General features: G+C 36.3%; 2 long non-coding RNA genes across 5 annotated transcripts in view; one reads left to right on the plus strand and one right to left on the minus strand.

Annotated features, from left to right (window-relative positions):
* Positions 1-1,259: 1,259 nt before the first annotated feature.
* LOC138003332 (uncharacterized) lies at positions 1,260-16,716 on the plus strand. Of its 2 annotated transcripts, XR_011123496.1 has the most exons (8): positions 1,261-1,333; positions 1,961-2,091; positions 2,439-2,685; positions 6,715-6,795; positions 7,514-7,582; positions 9,750-9,802; positions 10,671-10,740; positions 13,814-16,716. It is a non-coding gene; the product is annotated as an uncharacterized lncRNA (long non-coding RNA). The 2 variants fall into 2 exon arrangements; XR_011123497.1 differs by lacking the exon at positions 1,961-2,091 and having other exon boundaries at positions 1,260-1,333.
* Positions 16,717-16,788: 72 nt separating this feature from the next.
* Positions 16,789-20,000, minus strand: part of LOC138003333 (uncharacterized) — a 22,033-nt gene continuing 18,821 nt past the window's right edge. For all 3 annotated transcript variants that reach the window (XR_011123498.1, XR_011123500.1, XR_011123499.1), the window contains 5 exons: positions 19,419-19,622; positions 18,517-18,723; positions 18,084-18,138; positions 17,511-17,531; positions 16,789-16,999 (listed from right to left, as the gene is read on the minus strand). This is a non-coding gene — a long non-coding RNA (uncharacterized lncRNA). The remainder of the gene's footprint in view (positions 17,000-17,510; positions 17,532-18,083; positions 18,139-18,516; positions 18,724-19,418; positions 19,623-20,000) is intronic.

Raw genomic sequence — 20,000 nt, forward strand, 5'->3', positions numbered from 1 at the left:
TATAGTAAAACAATGACCTGCAACCCTAACCTGTAACCTGTAACCTGTAACCTGCAACCTACACTTTACACCCTCGGTTTTTTCCCGCCAAAATCCTCAGCGCTGTCAACGGAAACTCTCGATTCATAAACAGCCTTTTTTTTAAACTACATGTTACTGCTGCGTTAAGATTGATAGTCCATTTGCTGAATGTGAAAACGCAACTATAATTAAATAATACGAACTAGAAAGAAAGAAAGGCAAATGATGAGACGCATTTTTTGATGATGCGTCTTAAAATATAAGCATAATTAAGTAGGGTCAATTTTGTCTCGGTCACGCAATTCTCATATAGACGCTCGGTAAAGTTGTTTCGGGAGGAGGGCGGTCTCGGGTAACCGAGACCATAGAAAACAGACCCTTAGTTCCTTCTCTACTTCTCTAAATGTGATGATCTATGTACTGTGTCCACTCCGCAGATGTGATCTTCTCTCGACCATTGTTAACCGGAAATAAGTCGTACTCTTTTTGCATTGTTAACGGGAAGTAAGAATTCATTATCGCTGAGTAAGAAATGTGCAAACCGTAAAATTTTGAATGACCTTTTTTATGTCATTCATATTTTTTCCGGCTCTTAACTGCCCAAGTTGCCTGTCTGTCTACTACGATTATCTTTTTTAACTGCCATTTTATGTCCATTCCGCAGTTCTGACCTATTTCTGGCTGTTGTTAACGTGAAATAGCAATTAGCCTAGTGCAACTGATATATCAATATTCAGGCAGGCTACGAGGCTTTATTGCCAAATTTCACTGCTCAGTTCTATTTTCTTTGTCTCAAGTCTCAAGGGAGATTTCTAAACAAAAGAATGTTCAAATTTAACCATGAAGCCTTGTAGCTATGTGTGAATATTGATACATCGAACGTAACCTATTCATTATGAAAATTCTGCCTATATTTCATATCCAACCCCTGTGGCTCGCTGAGTAACAAGCGTGATTTTTTTTCTTACTTCCTTTGTTAACTGGAAGCCTTTTGTGCTGGTAATTGGAAATTACAAATTCACTATCTAAATCTTGCTGGTATCTGGTACCCACTTGCCTATGGCCATAGATGCGCTATTCAAATATGAACTCGGAGTTTTTTTGTCCCCTCGTGTTTGATTTGTTTCACCTGGCCTTGGTGGGTGGGCCCCTCTGCCCTCGAGGGTTCCTCGAGGGGACTTGCTTCTCTCAACCTAGTCCTTCACTCGGCCAAAATATCACATTGGGATGCAGGACTGCGAATAATCTGGACACGAAATAAGAAATATCCAAGTTGGTTTTCTCTACGTCTGATGGCGGATTCTGGCAGTGGGTGAGTAAAGCAGTGATCCATTTTCAGTGTTAGTCCTTCGTGAGAGCCAATCTTCCTTCGGATTTAAATTACACAACACCAATTCACCTTTGATGCAAGCAAATTTGCGAAAGTAAAGTCGGGTTAACCTCGTGTTGAACAATTTATCGAATTCAGCTCCTTCCTTTTAGAAGCCACAATAAATAAGAAAGGTTTCATTCGCGACAATGTTTAGTTTTGATTCTCCCTTGTACATTGTACTTAGGAAACACTAGGCTTGAAGTTCGCTGGAACGCTTCCAATTTTGTTTCCCTTAAAAACAACCCAAGGCCCTCATACTTAATCGAGAAAGGCATCTTGCTTTTCAACAGATTAAAGTTGTCTCAGATATAGTTTTTGTGCCATGAGCAGAGTTAAAGTGCTTTATGTTGTGAACGTTAGTGAGTTTACATGGTACGATAGTACGTTCCATTTTATTAAGCAGTCGTACATTGCACCGACTTAAAGGTATCTTTTCATTTATCACAATTTGCAAAATTTAGAATACCCGGGGTTTTTAAAGGTATTTCTTCTGGTCAGCGCTGACACTCAAAGTATGCAAAATATATTTTTTCTTATTTCATTTGTTGTACAATTCGTTCCCAACAGAGTGAGCTTGTGTTTTTGGCACTGAGTTTGGATGTTGTGCATAATTAATGCTTCTTTTGGAAGCTCTTGGACAGTTTGAACTAATGAAAAAGTGTTTTGCTTGACACGTTTGTGCTGAAATGATACGTTCAGTAAGTCTTATTGTTTTGTTGTTTTATATAGTTTGTTTAAATCCCCAAGTAGGCTTAGAGAAACACACTAACGCAAGTAGCCGAGCTAGTCTTGGCTTGTAGTGCGGGAATGCTGGATAACAACACTAAAAAACAAACTACAGTACGTTAAAAATGACAAACAATAGCAACTTCAGATAACAAAATTTAGGTTTGGAATGAAATAACACGGGATTATGATACATACATGTGTAGTTACATCTTATTTCCCTTTACTGTGGACATCCCATGAATAATTAGTACATTCATTCAGGAGCCGCGTATGATGATATTTTAGTCCCCACACCCATTCTTGTCTTCTATTACAGTCACAAGGTGTTCTGATGTGCACACAGTGTAGGGACAAGTTAAATGTGATTGGAGGAAAAGCTGTCAGAGGGAGAATCTATTATTTGGAGCCTGCTAAGCCAGTGAGCCTACATCGTGGGAAATCACAAATAAGATGAACAACTCTTTGCTAGCTTTTTAACTTGTGATAGGCAGAAATGGCAGAAGAGAAGTACTTGGTCCGTCTCTTGTTGCGGTAAACACGTTCATTGCAGGATCGACTCGACGGTAAGAATTTTTAAATGGTTTCTATGTTGAATTTCGGTTTTGACCTCTAGAAGTTAACTTGCGTACTTGTCCTGTAAAAAGAGCAAGTTCAAACTTCTGAATAATTAGCAACTATTCACCAAAATTGAGGTGGCTAATGGTGGATATTTACAGAGCCGCAAAGCGGCCCAGTAAATATCCACCACAACCCACCGACACTGAGGTGAATAGTTGTTTTGGTATATACTAAAACAGTGAGATAATATAGCACAAAAAGATGATGTTAACACAGTTATTCATACAATGATATGACATTTTTGGGCGCAAATTCCACGCTAATGGTTCGGAGGTCAATAGCAAAGGATACCGGTATTTGGAGTTTGAGCAGCCGGTCAACACGCGCATTCAATGTTTTGAAGTTCTGGAGATCACTGTCTGGAAACCTTAAGGTAATTCCTTAGTATTGCATTGCGCATCCCTACTGCGCACGATTTTCGCGTCATTAGCGCACGCACATGAGCACGTGCGCATACAAAACGTACGAGATTTTGCTCAAACTAAACCCGATAGCGAAATAAATGCTTCTGTTCCCTCGAACGAGCACGGTGACCCCCGATTTTTTTTTTCAGGTATTTGCTAAGAACAGTCTAATAAAGAACATATTTGAAGAAGAAAAAAAGTTTGATAGTAGAACATGAATTTTTTTTGGAAAACAGTTCCATACTGGGTGTATTTTACCCAAGGAGAGGACTTCAAGATAACCACGGAACTGTCCCAAAAAGTGCACTATTCCCACAACCAGGGAATCAAAGACGGCGTAAATGAAGCAATACTGCCTATGTAAATAAAAGAAGCTTTATTTTGTCTTTGATGTAACCAAGACTTACATGTAATTCTGTATGAGGGTGATTCAAATTTTTAACGAGAAAACACCTGCTGACACGTAAACAAGCACGGTGACGCCATTTTTTTATTGCATTTTTTTTTAATGTTCATATCATGAATGTTAATTATGCCAAGTTTCCAAAAATGTTCGATAGTAGAACAATTTCAAGGGAGTTACCTTAAGGTTAACTTAACCTTTATTATTGTTGGGATTTTGACGTTGCCCCGATCTCTTCCCACCAACTAAGTACATGTAGATAAATCATTATAAGGAAAAGGGTTATATAAGCATAAATGAGTCATTTTCCCTATCCTGTGATGATATTTTCGACTGTGTAAATGATTTCTATTTCCAAAAGTGCGGCAGGTCTAAAACACAGGTCACATTCCCCAGGTCACTTGTTGCAGGTCATTGTTTTACCTTTTGGAAAGTAACCAAAGCCCTCAATTTGGCTAACCCTAGGCCTAAGGTTGGATTTTAGGCCTAGGGTTAGCCAAATTGAGAGGTTTTGGCTATCAAAAAGCTAAAACAATGACCTGCAACAAGTGACCTGTGGATTGTGACCTGTGTTTTAGACCCACTACCAAAAGTGTACCTATTTTATCTGTCCAGAGAGACTTTAAGATGCTGTTCATACTACACTGAATAAACCAAAAAACTATTTCGCTGTCGCGCATGAGAAGAATAAATGCAACATACAAGTGTAGTGTGCTGGACATTGGTACAATAGGGACAGCCAGGGTTTGGTTTCTTCTTTATTCCATGTGAAGTGTTGTTTTATAAAGAACGTTTTAAAATATCTTGAACGGAAAGACAGAAAACTTTACTTCCTTTGTAACTTAGGAAGGAAGGAAGCTATTTTATGCTGTGTGCAATTCTTTGGCCAATAAAAGTTCTCCGCTCTTCGTTGATGCCTAATAGTCCTTTCGTCCAACTCAAAATTAAAGAATTATTGATGTACTGTAGGATTTAATGTGGCAGCGTCCTGAGAATTGTAGAGTACAAAGTACCCGTTGCCTCCTCCAAATCTCCCAAAAATATTGACACGGCTATCAGTTTCCTATGGTTTAAAGTCCTCTTTTTGTATGGGTATGGATTCGCTTTACTATAGTAACTCTTACGACAGGTATTTTGACCTCGTTCTGTCTGTAAAATTATAAGAACTTTTAGCGACTATTTAAAATTATTTGTTTTTTGTACAAGTCTTTCAATTTACCAATTTGGACTATTTTAAATTCCAGTTGACTTTTGTGCTATGTCTTCAACTGATCAATTTTGACTAGGTTTGTGGGTTTGTCCTAAACTATAATCATTTTAAGATCACTGGTGCATGAACAACTTTTTTGTAAAGGTTTTTAACACTAATAGAACACTTCAAGTAACTTGTCAGGCTTTATTGGTAACCAATAAAACGATTAAAAACAAATCTTTCACTGCCCAACTTTGTTTATTATGCTCTCTCTAAATACAGTTGTAAGTTAACGACCATGTACAGGATGACTACTCATTTGGAGTGGAACCAATGATTGTTCAATTTCATTGCACTTTCTCATTATTTTTTTTCCGGCTAGCTTCCAACTGCCTATTGTAAGTTCCTAATCTGGACCCGAAATTAGAAATAATGAACAGGCATTTGGCATTCTCTTAGTCTGATTGCGGACTCCAGCAGTGGGTGAGCAGTAATCCATTTACAGTGTTAGTCCTTCGTGAGAGCAAATCTTCCTTCAGATTTAAATTACCCAACATCAATGCACCTTTGATGCAAGGAAATCTAGCGTTAGTAAATTCTGGTTAACCTTGTGTTGAACAATTTACCAAATTAAGGTCCTTCCTTCAAAAATTAGTAAGAAAGGTTTTGTTCACGCCAGTGTTTTATTTTGTATTCTTCCTATGTATATTTATTAGTGTTTCCTGTCTTCAAGTTCGGTAGAACGCTTCCAATTTTATTTCCCCTTATAAGCAACCCAAAGCCCTCATACTTAATTGCGAAATGATTCTTGCTTTTCAACAAGTTAAAATAGTCTGATATAGGTTTTTGATATATTGGGAACTGTTGCATGAGCAGAGTTAAAATATTTTAAGGTTGTGAATGTTTAATTGTTAGTTTACATGGTACGATAATATGTTCCTTTCTTCTAAGCTGTCGTACATTGCATTTTCATTCAAACCCTTGTAAAAAACAAGAGTGACTGCCACTTACATTGATTAGCCCATTTATTTTAAAAGTTATTGAAACGATTGTGACTGGATCGTGGAGAGTGTACAGTTATCTGCTATTTCTTTTCCAGGCACATGAACTACTTCTTTCAAGTGAAAATGCATGTGGCATATTCTGGACCACTTTATTCTAGTTGAATTTTGTTGACATTTTGTGATAAGTGGGACTAGTGGCTTCTGGTTTGTTTCTGCAATGATGAATTTACCCACGATATACATGTAGTCACTGCACCGCTCATTCACCCAAGTCAATGTAAAGGGCCTCTTGTTCAATTTGCACATATCTACATGCTGTGTGGGTGAGTGCCCCTGATGTAAATACTACTGCTCTCCAGCTTTGGTCATCTTCCTTTAAATTTGAAGAAGGATGCCACCCAGTCTAAAGGAAGATGAATCTATAGAGATCTTGGTTTCTCTGTTAGGGTTGTACAAAGCTACATGTAGGTGGTCTTGTCAAGCAAGACTTGATTTCTCGAACTTCTTTCTCTTGTGGTGTTCCCCAGACCCACTGGCTCTCTTTTTCCATCACATTAGGAAGAGGCTACATGTACATTTGTATGTTTTGCAAACTCGCCCATGCGGTTTACCATCCCAATAATTATTATTATTAATTTGTTGATTATTCGGTGGAGGGTAGGTACCAATTGAAAGCAATGCAGGCAATAAGCTTTGTTTTCTCCTATAATTTATTTCTTTCACAAGCATCAGGTTGAAATCTTACATAAATCTTTGTTATTCCCCAGAATTATTTTATCAAATTTGGATATTTAAAATTAATTGCTATGGACTTGGACTGGGTTCAAGGGTGCATGCACTGTTGGTATCCATTGAAACCTCTCTAAAGCTGACACCTGGGGTTGTTCCTGCTGGTGTCTGGTGTTGGGACAAGATTGATAGACTATGATAGTATAATGATCTCCATAAGCAGTGCCTCAATGTTTTTTTAGGAATTATACTTATCCCATTGAGGTCATAAAACAAGACAGAAAGCTTCTTTGATATGTGGACAAGAATAGAGCCCTACCAAGGTAGGATCTTGCTCAATAATCTTTTAGTCTTGTTCTACATTTTCAAAGCTCAACAAGAGTCGTGAATTCTAAATTTACGGAGAACTTGTTCCCAGGTTTGATCCCCCGTTATAAAATGTACAAACAAAGAAATGTTCATGTACAGGTGTACATCAGTTGAGTTTGTTGATTCTCTATTCTGCTCTGAGATCAGAGAGATTTTCTCTGGGTACACCAGAGGTACAGCAACATTAATATGTAATTAGATATGCATTAATCTCTTTTGATTAGACTCAGTCTTGCCGTGATTAATATTATTATTATTAGCACATGTATACTACTTATGCTTGGCTTAGTTTCAAAATTACGATTATTAGTGTTAGTTATTTTAGAATAACTTTTATTATCTTTTCTGTCTAGTTCTGACATCTTAAAGTGCATGGGGGCCACTAATTTCCTTGGAAATGACACGGGGAGAAAGGATTATACATGAAATGGAAAGCAATTTTCTTAGAGTATAGAGTATAGGAAGTTCCCTGTCATCAATGTCCAACCTCTGTCACTCCTTGATGTTGATGTTTCAAGAAATTTTTTTGGATAATTGCATTTTCCAAGCCCTTATTTTATGTATCCCAGACTTCAGTTTCTAAACCAGTATTTTTATTTTGGTTAATCATTGTATTCTTTTTACTATGAGTTTGAAAACACTATCATAAATTATTGATTTGTGTTTTCAAAGGGAAATAATTATGGCAGCATGGAGCTGTAGCTGCAGGTGGTTGAAAGGGCAAGAAAGCCTTATGCTAAGGTAAGAGGCATCTCAGAATTTAACTTAAGATGTGGCTGGCTGTACAGCACATTGTTATAATTCAACTGGAAATTTCTATCCTTCAGTGAATAGTGAGGAGGATGGAAAACTCTTAAGAAAGCAAGCTGATCCAATATCTTGCCAGAATGAGATTTTGCAAATGTTAGAACATTTTTTTTTGTTATGGTGGTAATTTCAAATTACAGGATTTTCGTTGCCAATCAAGGACACTTGGGTACTTGTCTGAAATTGGCAGGGGGATGGGGGGGGGGGGGGTGGAGAACAGGGGAGGGTCACAGTTTTTTGAGACTTTCTTTTCCCTTCTCAAAAACCAAATTTGATTTGATTTGATTTGAGTTAATTTCATTAGTGTCCCCAATTACTGCTCTAGTGCCAAATCCATTGACACTTAGATGTAAGGTGGCTCAAAATAGTATTAACAAATCGAAGACACTCTCTTTAGAACGAATAACGCTTCAATGCTGTATCACTTAACAGCAATGTTATGGTACCATATGAAAAACCGATTATTTCCAAACAAGTTGCGGCCATTATTGTGATGTATTAAGTTACCTTGGCAATGGGAAAGCCCAGCAAAAAAAACCCCCTGTATTTTGGATTTAGTTGCTCATATCTCAAAAACCAACTCGGTGATCTCCCTTTTTGATCGCTGAAAAGTGATCAGAAGGCCAAGATGAAACTTTTGGCAAAGTTTAAAAAAAATCTGTACAACAGAATCAGAATCACAGAAGTACGGTGTCTCTGAATCCACTGTACAGAATTGTTTTAAACTTTGCAAAACGCAAGTTCGTTTTTGAGATATAAGCAACGAAAGACATAATAAAGGGTGTTTTTACAGGGCTTGCCCATTGCCACAGTGACATATTACATCACAATAATAACTGCATCTTGCATCATGCCATGCAAAAATTTTATATTTCCTGCCTTTTAAGCAAGACAAGCTATTGCGTGTACTGGTATCTTGGTTTCCACTGGTAGAAACAATTTTCATACTATTGATTTGTTTCTCCAGCAGAGATACATAAAATTTGCATCACTGCTTTATTAAAAGTACTGAACCATTTTTCTACCACCGTCTAACAAATTTGGAGGCATAATTTATTTGGGGGTTTTCGTCGCTGATAATCGCCACCCCCTCCCCTCCCCTGATAATTTCTGACAATTCCCTTATTGAAGGTTTCTTTTTTTGCTTTTGTTGCTTGAATTGTTACAATTTGCCATGGCAAGGGTGTTTTCCCGGAGACTGGAGCTTAAACAATATTCTTTCGTGACTCCTGCTATGTATGTTTAGTCTTTGAATAGTACTAACTGCATCAAAGTAAAGGAAACTTTACAAAATATACCTGAAAATAAATCTGAGCAATGGCTTCCGACAAACATATTGTGCATGAGTACAGATATTTTTGCAACATCGTTGTGACCTGTTGTAAGCCTTTCATTTGGCAAGTGTGGTAGGATGCCGAACAGTGCCTTGCCCAAATGCATTTTTATAGAGTTAAGGAGAGGAAGGGTGCACAGGGGCAAGCGTAACTAAGGTGAACTGAGCAGTTTCCTTTCTGCATTTTGAATCAGTTTACATTTTTTTGTAATGATCCTTTTTAGACAGGGCTTGAAATTGCGACCGATACAGTCGCATTTGCAACTGAATTTTTCCCTTTGCGACTAAAGTATCTAGAGAAGTCGCAAATTTGAGACTTGTTTTCATCTTCGCTCTTTCAAAACAAAAGGGTTAACTTAATAACTTTGTTATTGGGATTTTGACGTCGCCCCTCTCTCTTCCCACCCTTAACTATAAGACTAGTGCGTGTAGATAAACCAAAAATTATTAATATATAAGGACAAGGGTAATGAATAAAAAGGAGTCATTTTCCCTATCCGGTGATGGTATTTTCCAGTCTGTAAATGATTTCTGTTTCTGAGTGTAACTATCAGCCCATAGAGACTTCAAGATGCTGAATACACCGCAAAACGATTTCGCTATCGCACACGAGAAGAATGCAACATAGTGTGTTTGACATTGGTACAATAGGGGTAGTAAATGTACTGAAGTACAGATAACTTTAATTCATTTTTTCTTCAAAAAGGAAGTTGTTGTTCTAGTGTGTTGAAACTAATAGTTTTGTTTGTACATGTATTTTTCCTGCAGTAGAAGAATACAGTTATTGCTGTTCAATCAAGGTGCTGGAGCTGATTTTGCAAGTAAGCTTTTAAATTTAAAATCATAAGTGTTTTCCGTGGCACTACATTAGCATACTGAATTTATTTATTATTTTAATAAGACTTCTTTGAGTGAAATAAAGCTATTCTTTCCTTCAATGACAAAATAGTCAAGCGTTAGGATTTCGTCGGTCATCTCAGTATTTGTTTAGTTCCACATTGGGAATTAAAAACGCAGGAACTTTGTTTATGTTAATAAACTGGTTGTTTCAAATAACTTGATTCGATCAGAAACACTCTTTTCTTTTGGGTATCACTATTTATTTCTGACCAGTACATAACTGTGTCACAGTAGAACCTGGATATGTTATCATTTGGGCGTAAAGTTTTAATGACTGTGATACTTGCATTTAAACAGGGGCCGCTGAGAGGGAGGGCTGGGGGCTATAGCCTCCCTCCACCCCCTCCCACTTTGTTTTCTCCTAAATCTCTTACCCCTCCCCTCACACTTCCGTTATGCATATAAAAACCTTTGAGATATAACTACTTAAGAGCAAAATATAGGGCTTTTTTAAGATGGTTCTTTTGTTGCCATAGTAATTTATTATGTCATGGTAACATGTGCATTTTGATAAGCAATTATTGGTGTTTGACATGGTAGCATAACATTGCCATTAAGTGAAATACATGTAATAATACACTCCGTCCAAATTGTTGAAACCGGTTTGAGCCGCCTTAAAAGGGGCTAATTATTATTCAAGTTTGTTATCTTCCGATCATCTAGTCTTTCTTCAGTGATATTGATCTAATGATACATGTATATCCCTACATCACCAAATATGTTGTAATCTTTTCATTTTGATGTCTAACTTATCAAACAAGTTTTTCTTGGTTGTGACTTTCTCGTCAGTTTTTGAGAAGACATCCCTGAGGACAAACGTTGGCTTATCAGTTCACAGCACTGAGTCTTTATGATGCAGGTAAGGAACCAAGCCATAATTGTGCTGACTTAACTGAAATGGTTTATTCTAAGGCCAGCACAACTTTCAACTTGAAACTTGTTTCAGAAGGTCAAAAAGTTCTTTCAGTGAGTCAATATAATTATTTGAAAAGACGGTTGTGTCATTTATCCTGTTTGATTAGAGCTGATAATTGAAGGCAGGACTTTCTCAAGAGGAATAGCAACGGCTTTTGCACCAATTTGCTAGTGGTCATTTAAAAGGGAAATTGGCCTCCAGTTTTTCAAATGTTTCTGTCTGTCTTTTTTAGGGTATTAACGATAAAACGTTATTTTTAGAAACACTCTGAGTACAGTAGATGAAGAGTTCTTTATTTTTAAGGGAATAACCGGGAAAAGATTAAATAAATTGTTGCAATCCCAAATTGTAGTTTTCATTTCCCCGCAAACTTTTTGTAATCTTAATTTTCCTCTCCCATTGTGTTAAAGTGCACCTAACCCAACATATTTTTCTCGCTAAAATAAATCTTTGCACCTGTTCGAAACGCATTGCGGCCATTTTTTCCTTTTTTTAACAAATCCTGCCATTTTATAGGCTTCAAGCATCTTTTGTTCACGACCGAGTCAGAAGGGGAGTGGGTCTATTCCTGCTTTGACGTCACAATCTACTTTGCATGCATTTTTACAAAGAGTTAAGGCAATGTAAATCAGTATGTGACGTCAAAGCGGGAATAGACCCACTCCCCTTCTGACTCAGTCGTGAACAAAAGATGCTTGGATTTTCGCAACTTTCGAAGCCTATAAAATGGCAGGATTTGTTAGAAAAAGGAAAAAATGGCCGCAATGCGTTTCGAACAGTTGCAAAGATTTATTTTAGCGAAAAAAATATTTTGGGGTTAGGTGCACTTTATGGTTTCTCTCATGTTCTCATATTCTAGGCTAAACACTAAGTTAATTGTTCCTTTCTCATAATTATTACGAGAAATAATGGGTTACATGTATGTGTAGTTCTTATAGTAGAGTAGGAGCTACGCTATTCGTAGTAACATGGCAACATGAAAAATAGGAATATATTAGTTAAATGAAAAGCGTTTGTTAATACCGTGATGATTAAGGGTGATGAATTTTTGTTCCAGATTCTTGCGGCTTTCCGTCGTACCTAGATGTAGGGAAAGGCCGCAGATAGCCATGTGTTTTTTGGAGTGGTTACGAGAAATAATCTGTAGATTTCCGTTGTGGACTATCCGATCATTTTCAAGCCACTTTTCTTGCTAAATTACTTTGTGTTTCTATATATTGCACTTAAAACAAGCTAAGTTCCATAGGTGTCAACAATTTTTTTTTTTTAACTGAGTGCTCAAAAAAAAGGTTTGGATCATCTGCAAATTGTGCAAGGTTGATTTGGTTTGTTCCGTCCTCCATAGCTCAAAACAAATTCGAATCTATCAATTTTCTCTGCTTTCCAATTTTCTTTTTGTAAGGGTATGGATTCCCTTTACATGTAAGTTACTGTATTACTTGAAGGGTATTGGTTCCCTTTAAATTATTATTATGACAGCATGTATAAGGCTTGTCTCGTTGTTTTTGTAATGGAAATCATTCAAAACGTTCCTCGTGCTTCGTGGCCTTTCCCCATAACCAAAATTGTTGTTCCAGTTGTAAATGGGCCCTTTGCAGCCAGCGATCACGTGGGGAACAAAAAGCGCCATACTGGAGAGGAAACTGTGCACAGGGACATCTAAACCAAAGCAACTTAACTTAAATGTTCTTTGTTTTAGATGTTCCAGTGCACAATTTGCTCTTCAGTATAGCGGTTTTTGTACCATGTGAACGCCAGCTGGAAAGGGCCCATTGTATTCTCTAAGTGCATTTGGTTTAGACAAAAAAAGAACTGGTCACAATTTACCTCCAAATTCCACCATATTTTGTTTTCCTTTGATCCTTAGATTCCCATAGGTAAGTCGGTAATCCCTCGTCTGATTGCTCGAAAGTGATAACAGGGATGAGATATCTCCACAAAGATATAAAATTTGCTCTGAAATAATTTCGAGCTATCACTCAAGTATGGAAAACTAAGTGCCTCCGAATCTGCTTCAGCAAATCTTTGCCGACTTTCATGTTACCACACTTTCATTATTTTTATAAACGTGACGACACATTTGAAATTAAATTTACAAGACATGTTTCAGTCGTGCAACGACCATCTTCAGTTGAAAGTAGAATTAATGCGAAGTTACATTTGAATTTATAATATGCTAAACAAAGATAAATAACAATGTGAAATAAATTGAGAATCTAACAAAATAGCCAAAGGTAACAAAAAAGAGTGTACAATGGAATGTGGTGATTAGAACGAGAGAGTTAAATTAACATGGTATAATTGCTTTTTTAAAGAAGGTTGCTCGCAGGAAATATGTAACGCTTCTTTTATCTTTACCTGGAATTTACCTGTGCAAGCTGTAATTCTTGCTATGTCAGCGAAACTAGCCGACACCTCTCGACACGCATTCGCGAACACCTAAATAGGGACAGGACCTCACATATCTTTCAACACCTTCAACAATCCGAGGCATGCCGTAACTCCTACTCTGCTGAATGTTTTGGAAGTTATAGACCGTGCAACCTTAAAATTCCAGGTGAAGATAAAAGAAGCGTTACGTATCTCCTGGGAGCAACCTTCTTTAAACAAGCAATTATATCATGTTAATTTGACTCTCTCGTTTTAATCAACATGTTCCATTGTATACTTTCTTTTGTTACCTCTCGCTATTTTGTTAGATTCTCAATTTATTTCACGTTGTTATTTATCTTTGTTTAGCATATTATAAATTCAAATGTAACTTCAAATTAATTCTACTTTCAACTGAAGATGGTCGTTGCACGACCGAAACATGTCTTGTAAATTTAATTTCAAATGTGTCGTCACTTTTATAAAAATTGTTGTCAGTCTGCTTCTTTCTAGAACTTTCATTATTTTTTCATTATTTCATCCCTCCCATCCCTCCAACTCACAAAGAAAAGAAATAATTATTAAGAGTTCCTTGTGTTTGGCTAATAGTACCTTACAAGTTGTTTTCCCTTTGCTTTTGTTTCAGGTGCCGAGAAGATTTTAAAGGAAAAGTAACTCTCCCACAAGAAAGCAAAGCAGACCATAATACTTTCACCCAAGAGTGGCCCCTTGAACAAAGGTTCAAGGTTCACAGTTCACAGTTCACGAGATGCACTGAAAAGCATGGCCCCCAATTACCCCTCCCCACTTCCTGGCATTACCAATGCCATTTGCTTATATTTGTCTTGTTATTAGAAGGATTGACACTACAATACTTTATTACATAACAGGGATGTTATAGTACCGTGTGAAACACCAATTATTGCTGAACAAGATAGTCATTTTTTGGTATAACAAGTTACCTTGGCAACAAGAAAGCCTTGCAAAAACACCCTATATTTTGGCTTTAGTTGCCCATATCTGAAAAATGATCTTGGTGACCCCAATTTTTTATTGTACAAAAGTGATCAGCAGGCCAAGACAAAACTCTCTGCAAAGGTTAAAAAAATTCTGTGGAGTGGATTCAGAGCTACATTATATTTTCAATTATTTAAGGTGGCTCTGGATCCGCTCCACAGAATTTTTTTTAAACTTTGCGGAAAGTTTCATTATGGCATGCTGAGTACATTTCAAAAATAAAAAAGGGGGGTCACCAAATTCGTTTTTGAGATATGAGCAGCTAAAGCCAAAATATGGGGTGTGTTTGCAGGGCTTTAGTAACCTTTTACATCACAAAAATGACAGAATCTTTTTAAGCAATTATTGGTGTTTGATATGGTAGCACAACATTGCTTTTAAGTGATAGTGTTGAAGTGTCAATCCAAGTTTTGAGCCTGGTTTGAGCCACCTTGAATCCTTTTATTTCATAAAGTGCACCTAAACTCAAATATTATTCATTTCTAATTTCGATCTCTCCACCAAAAGCAAATATATTTTGCCATTTGTACGAGTTGTACCTCAAAATTTTGCTTTTTGTGTGCCACGCAAGTTACGCAAAGTTAGCAAAACTGGTAATCATTTGGACCCACGACTGAGCTGTCAGAAGCATGGGCCTTTTCTCAATTTTACGTAACAAACTGGTTTGCAATGCAAAAACTCTTTGAAAACTTGAATGCAAAGCAGTTTGTGACCTAAAATTAAGAATAGGCCCATGCCTTTCATTGCACGGTCGTGGGTCCATATGACTGCCATGGCTTGTGCGACACATGAAAAGCAATATTTCAAGGTGAAAATTGCTTTAGGTGGAAAGAATGATCTTGGCAATAAAAAAAAAACTGCCTTTAGGTGCACTTTAAACAAACTCGGTAACCCCTAATCGTGGTAAAGATGCATCTCTGCCAAAATGTTCAATTTTCTCTGAAGTGAATTTGGAGCTTGTACTCAAGTAATTATGGAAAATTTAAAGTGGCTCCGAATCTGCTCCAGCGAGTCTTTTGTAACTTGGCAGAGTTTCATCTTACCACACTGAAAAATTCGGGCAGCTTGAATGGGATTCGAACCCAACAAACTGAGACAGAAAGCAACACAGTTGGGAGCAATGAATAAAACGTACGTATTAGAAGTGCGGGATATATACAAAAGTTAGAAGTGTTCCTTGCACATATCAGGACAATTTAAGCAGTTGTCTCTTGTAAAACAGACTTAAGTTGTCCTGATAAGTGCAAGAATAACTTCTAATTTATGTCTATAACAAGCACTTCTAACATGTACGCTTACTTACATACTGCTTCAACGGGATTCGAACCCAACAAACTGAGACAGAAAGCAACACAGTTGGGAGCAATGAATGAAACGTATGTATTAGAAGTGTGGGATATAGACAAAAGTTGGAAGTGTTCCTTGCACATATCAGGACGATTTAACCCTAAAACAGACTTAAGTTGTCCTGATAAGTGCAAGAATAACTTCTAATTTATGTCTATAACAAGCACTTCTAATATGTACGCTTACTTACCTACTGCTTCAACGGGATTTGAACCCATTCGTTGCTGGTGTAATGCTCCAACGGGATTCAAACCCAACCAACTGGGACAGAAAAACACAGTTGGGAGCAATGAATAAAACGTATGTATTAGAAGTGTGGGATATAGACAAAAGTTGGAAGTGTTCCTTGCACATATCAGGACGATTTAAGCAGTCATCTCTTATAAAACAGACTTAAGTTGTCCTGATAAGTGCAAGAATAACTTCTAATTTACGTCTATAACAAGCACTTCTGATATGTGTACGCTTATTTACATTAGTCACAAAATGCCCTTAAGATATAAGCAGATGTCTGGACAATTTAAACAATTGTCTCTTATAAACATCTGAAAAATTCACACGGCTCCAACAGGATTCAAACCCAACAAACTGAGACAGAATGCGACACAGTTGGAAGCAATGAATAAAACGTACTTATTAGAAGTGTGGGTTCTAGACGAAAGTTAGAAGTGTTCCTTGCACATATTAGGACAACTTAAGCAGTTGTCTCTTATAAAATAGACTTAAATTGTCCTGATAAGTACAAGAATAACTTGTAGCTATCGTCCATATCCCGCACTTCTAATAAGTACGTTTCATTCATCAACCCTTTCACCAAAATTCATTAGAAAGGCTGGTTATACACAAAAGTTAGAAGTTATTCTCGCACTTATCAGGACAACTTAACTTCTAACTTTCGTGTATAACCGGCCTTTCTAATGAAACGTACGTATTAGAAGTGCAGGATATGGACGATAGCTAGAAGTGATTCTCGAAGTTATCTGTTATAGATTTAAATTGTCCAGATAACTTCGAGAATCACTTCTAGCTATCGTCCATATCCTGCACTTCTAATATGTAAACTTAATGTTTCTCCAGTAAAACTAATTAACTTCAGATATGTAACAATATTTAATATCAAAAATTTTTGTAATAACTACTTACAATGTAAATTATACAAATAAAATACATTGATTGTTTCATTCACCTCTGTTGCCTTACTTGAGACTTATATATACACACAGATTTTTACATCAATGACACTTATATTATACCAAATTTTCACAAAAACCCTAAATGAGACATATTTTATATACACAATTTTTTTTTCTTTTCCTCAAAAACACTTATATTTACAATATATAGCAAAATACACCTAAAAAAAATTTTTTCCTAAACCATCCCACGCAAAACAAACCACAAATTTCTATTAATCAAAACTACACTTTACACATACAATTCCTATGCAAATCTTTACATAGCAATTAACCTGCAACAAAAGAATAAATAAAGCAAAATTATTAACAATCTTTACATAAATAACAAATCCAAACTCACATACAGTATTCCCCGCAATTAAATAATCTACAATGACAGAATAACACCAATTTTTTCATACACTTAATACTGAAACAGCAAAAGATAGACAACTAGAACATTTTCTACAGAAATTTCAGTTAATGAATGTATAAAGCATTAGTTAGTTACTAATTATGGTAGCAACAACAAAATGTACATATTAAAAGCATAATTTTAGATTTACATAATGTAATTGTTCATGCAAAGAAGGTTCTTGTTAACAACTACATTATGTAAATCTAAAATTATCCTTTTAATATGTACATTTTGTTGTTGCTACCATAATTAGCTAATGCTTTATACATTCATTAACTGTCAGTTATGAAAACAACAACAAATTGCAACTTCCTAAATTTCTCTCTTCCGTGAAGTTCTAAGAAAGAAAGAATACAAACTTAAATTAACAGTAAATCACATCTCACCTGTTCAAATAATTCCACACACTTAATATGTTCAAAGCAGAAGAAAAAAAGATACATCAATAAATTAGTCCTTAATTAATTCAAAACTTCCTAGTAACAAATTTAGAACAGTACAACATGAACCACAACCTCATTCCCACCAACAATGCAGACAGACGCACAATTGACATCAAGATCAGCTTTTATGCGAATAAAGTTTAATTCTTTATTATATAAAACAAATAGATTCCATGTAGCTGTGGGTCTGTTCAGTAACAGATCACAGATGACATCCAAATGTGGTAAAAATATCAGAGACACACTCAGGTATCACCTCATGCCACATTTTGACATCATCTGTGATCTATTACTGAACAGATCGACCCACAGCAACATGGAATCTATTTGTTAAATAAAATCACTAGCTACATAATTCCAAACGGGGTGAAAACAGATTATTTGTATGCTTCACAGAAACAAAATAACCATAATTATAGAGGTTTCACATGACAGGGTCAAAATAATCTTATCTCTAATTATCAACACAAAGGCCGCTTCTCCAAACTTGGCAATTTATCATAGCAGATAACTTACCTGGCTTCCAATGTTCTATATTCCATGAAACAATAGACTGAAGAATAACTTGCATCTGTGGAGTAAAAAAAGTCATGACCCGTTACAAACAATTGATGTGCCTTCAAATATAGCTATGAACTGGTATTAACCAAAAAAACCTCCTTAATACAGCTGTACATGTACATCAACTGAGTCACTCTTCAAATAACCAGACACAAAACGGTGTGTTTGTCAGGACATCTGCAATTGATTAGTCTTCTTGGATAACACGTATCACAGCCCTGTGCAACATACATGTAAACAACCCACACACTGTTCACAAAGAATAGGGCATGGATGCTCAGAGATACTACTATAATAGCTACATCAAGCAACTTTAAAATCCAACAGTAATAACAGCATGGGAATAAAAAATGAGAGGTTCAAAGTCTGCAAGCCCAAATCTCCTAACCTTAAGTTTGCAGTTCCTTCCAAAGATTCAAATGTTGTTGTATACTTCTTGGGAATCTGGTAATCATACTAGGGGTCTGGAACTCCAGCAGGCTTTAGTGACTATTTTCACTTTCTGCCCTCTCAACTCCAAGGTACATACAATGCATTGTACAATATCAAAGCCAACCAACATTAATAATGGGTAAGGTGCCTTTGTGCCACAAACCTGTAAAGATATCACACAGGAAAACAAGGCCAAGCTTGGCAAACACAAGAATTTAAACAAGATGTCTGCATCTTTCCTCAAAAAAAATTACAAAACTCTATTTATCCACGGAATCTAAATTCACAAATAAGTGTTCTCCCAGGGAGCAGTACATTATAAATACTAATAATAATGTTAAAATTACAGTCTCTGTTTATAAAAACGCTTAAGTGTCATCATAGAGCATGGAGCATACATATACCCAGACACTATCCTTGTCCTTGTAGATTACACCTCTTCTCAAACAGTGATTTGCAAACTAAAGAATGCGGCATGGATTTTGCAGAATAGACTTCCTTTCTGTTAGGTTTAGGTTAACAGGTCAAGCTGACTGAAGATTCTGTAAAGATTGAGTCAATTTAACATCTCAAAATTGCCAAGGGTCTTAATAAAGTTATGAAATACGACCTCTTAGTCATACAGTTAATTCACTTGTTCATGCCACTTTGTCAACAAAATTAATTACATTGTAGACATTAAACCAAAACATATCACACAACTTGCTTTAATATCTCTCTTTCCCTGTATTTAGCGTTGTTTTTAGATCTAACTGACCAACATGTACCAGTACATCTAAGTGATTACTTTTGGTTTTATAAATTAAACTCATAAAAACTGCTATTATTTGACCTGAGGAATTACTCTAATTTGTGTACCTTAGCAATGGAGGAAGCTCACTGAAAACATCAAACAGATGCCACTACTGTGTTAAGCATCACAGAGATTGGAAGGTTCTAGTGATCTACTCCACCTTTTCAAGGCAGTCTGTAGCCAGTGGTGAGAGGTAAAGTCTTGACAACATACATGTACAGTACATGGGAGTAGACAGCTGATAGCCATGCAGCTCCCATTTGAAATCCCTGTGAAAAGACCCAAATTAACACATAGATTACATGTAAAAGTAAAATAATTATCAGAACTTAAAATGGCGGCTTGTGTCACATTATCTAATAGTGATAAATTCTCAAATCTTTTTTCAGGAAAGATTTGTTCAAAGTTCTTCAAGGACTCTCCTGTTCCTTAATTTAATTAAGTCATGTGGTTCAAAACATCAATGTCTTTATGCATGGACCAGGAACCACAATATTTTGGACCTACTGCTCACAAATATTCCAGACAAGATTTCTAACATTAAAGGATTTCAGGATATTTTGAACTCAGATCACCAACTCATCGAATTTTCGATGGACCTGTGTTTTGAAGAAAACGACATAATTGCTTCTCTTACTAAAAATTAT

Source organism: Montipora foliosa, chromosome 5, assembly GCF_036669935.1.
Source record: "Montipora foliosa isolate CH-2021 chromosome 5, ASM3666993v2, whole genome shotgun sequence".
Taxonomy (NCBI): Eukaryota; Metazoa; Cnidaria; class Anthozoa; order Scleractinia; family Acroporidae; genus Montipora; species Montipora foliosa.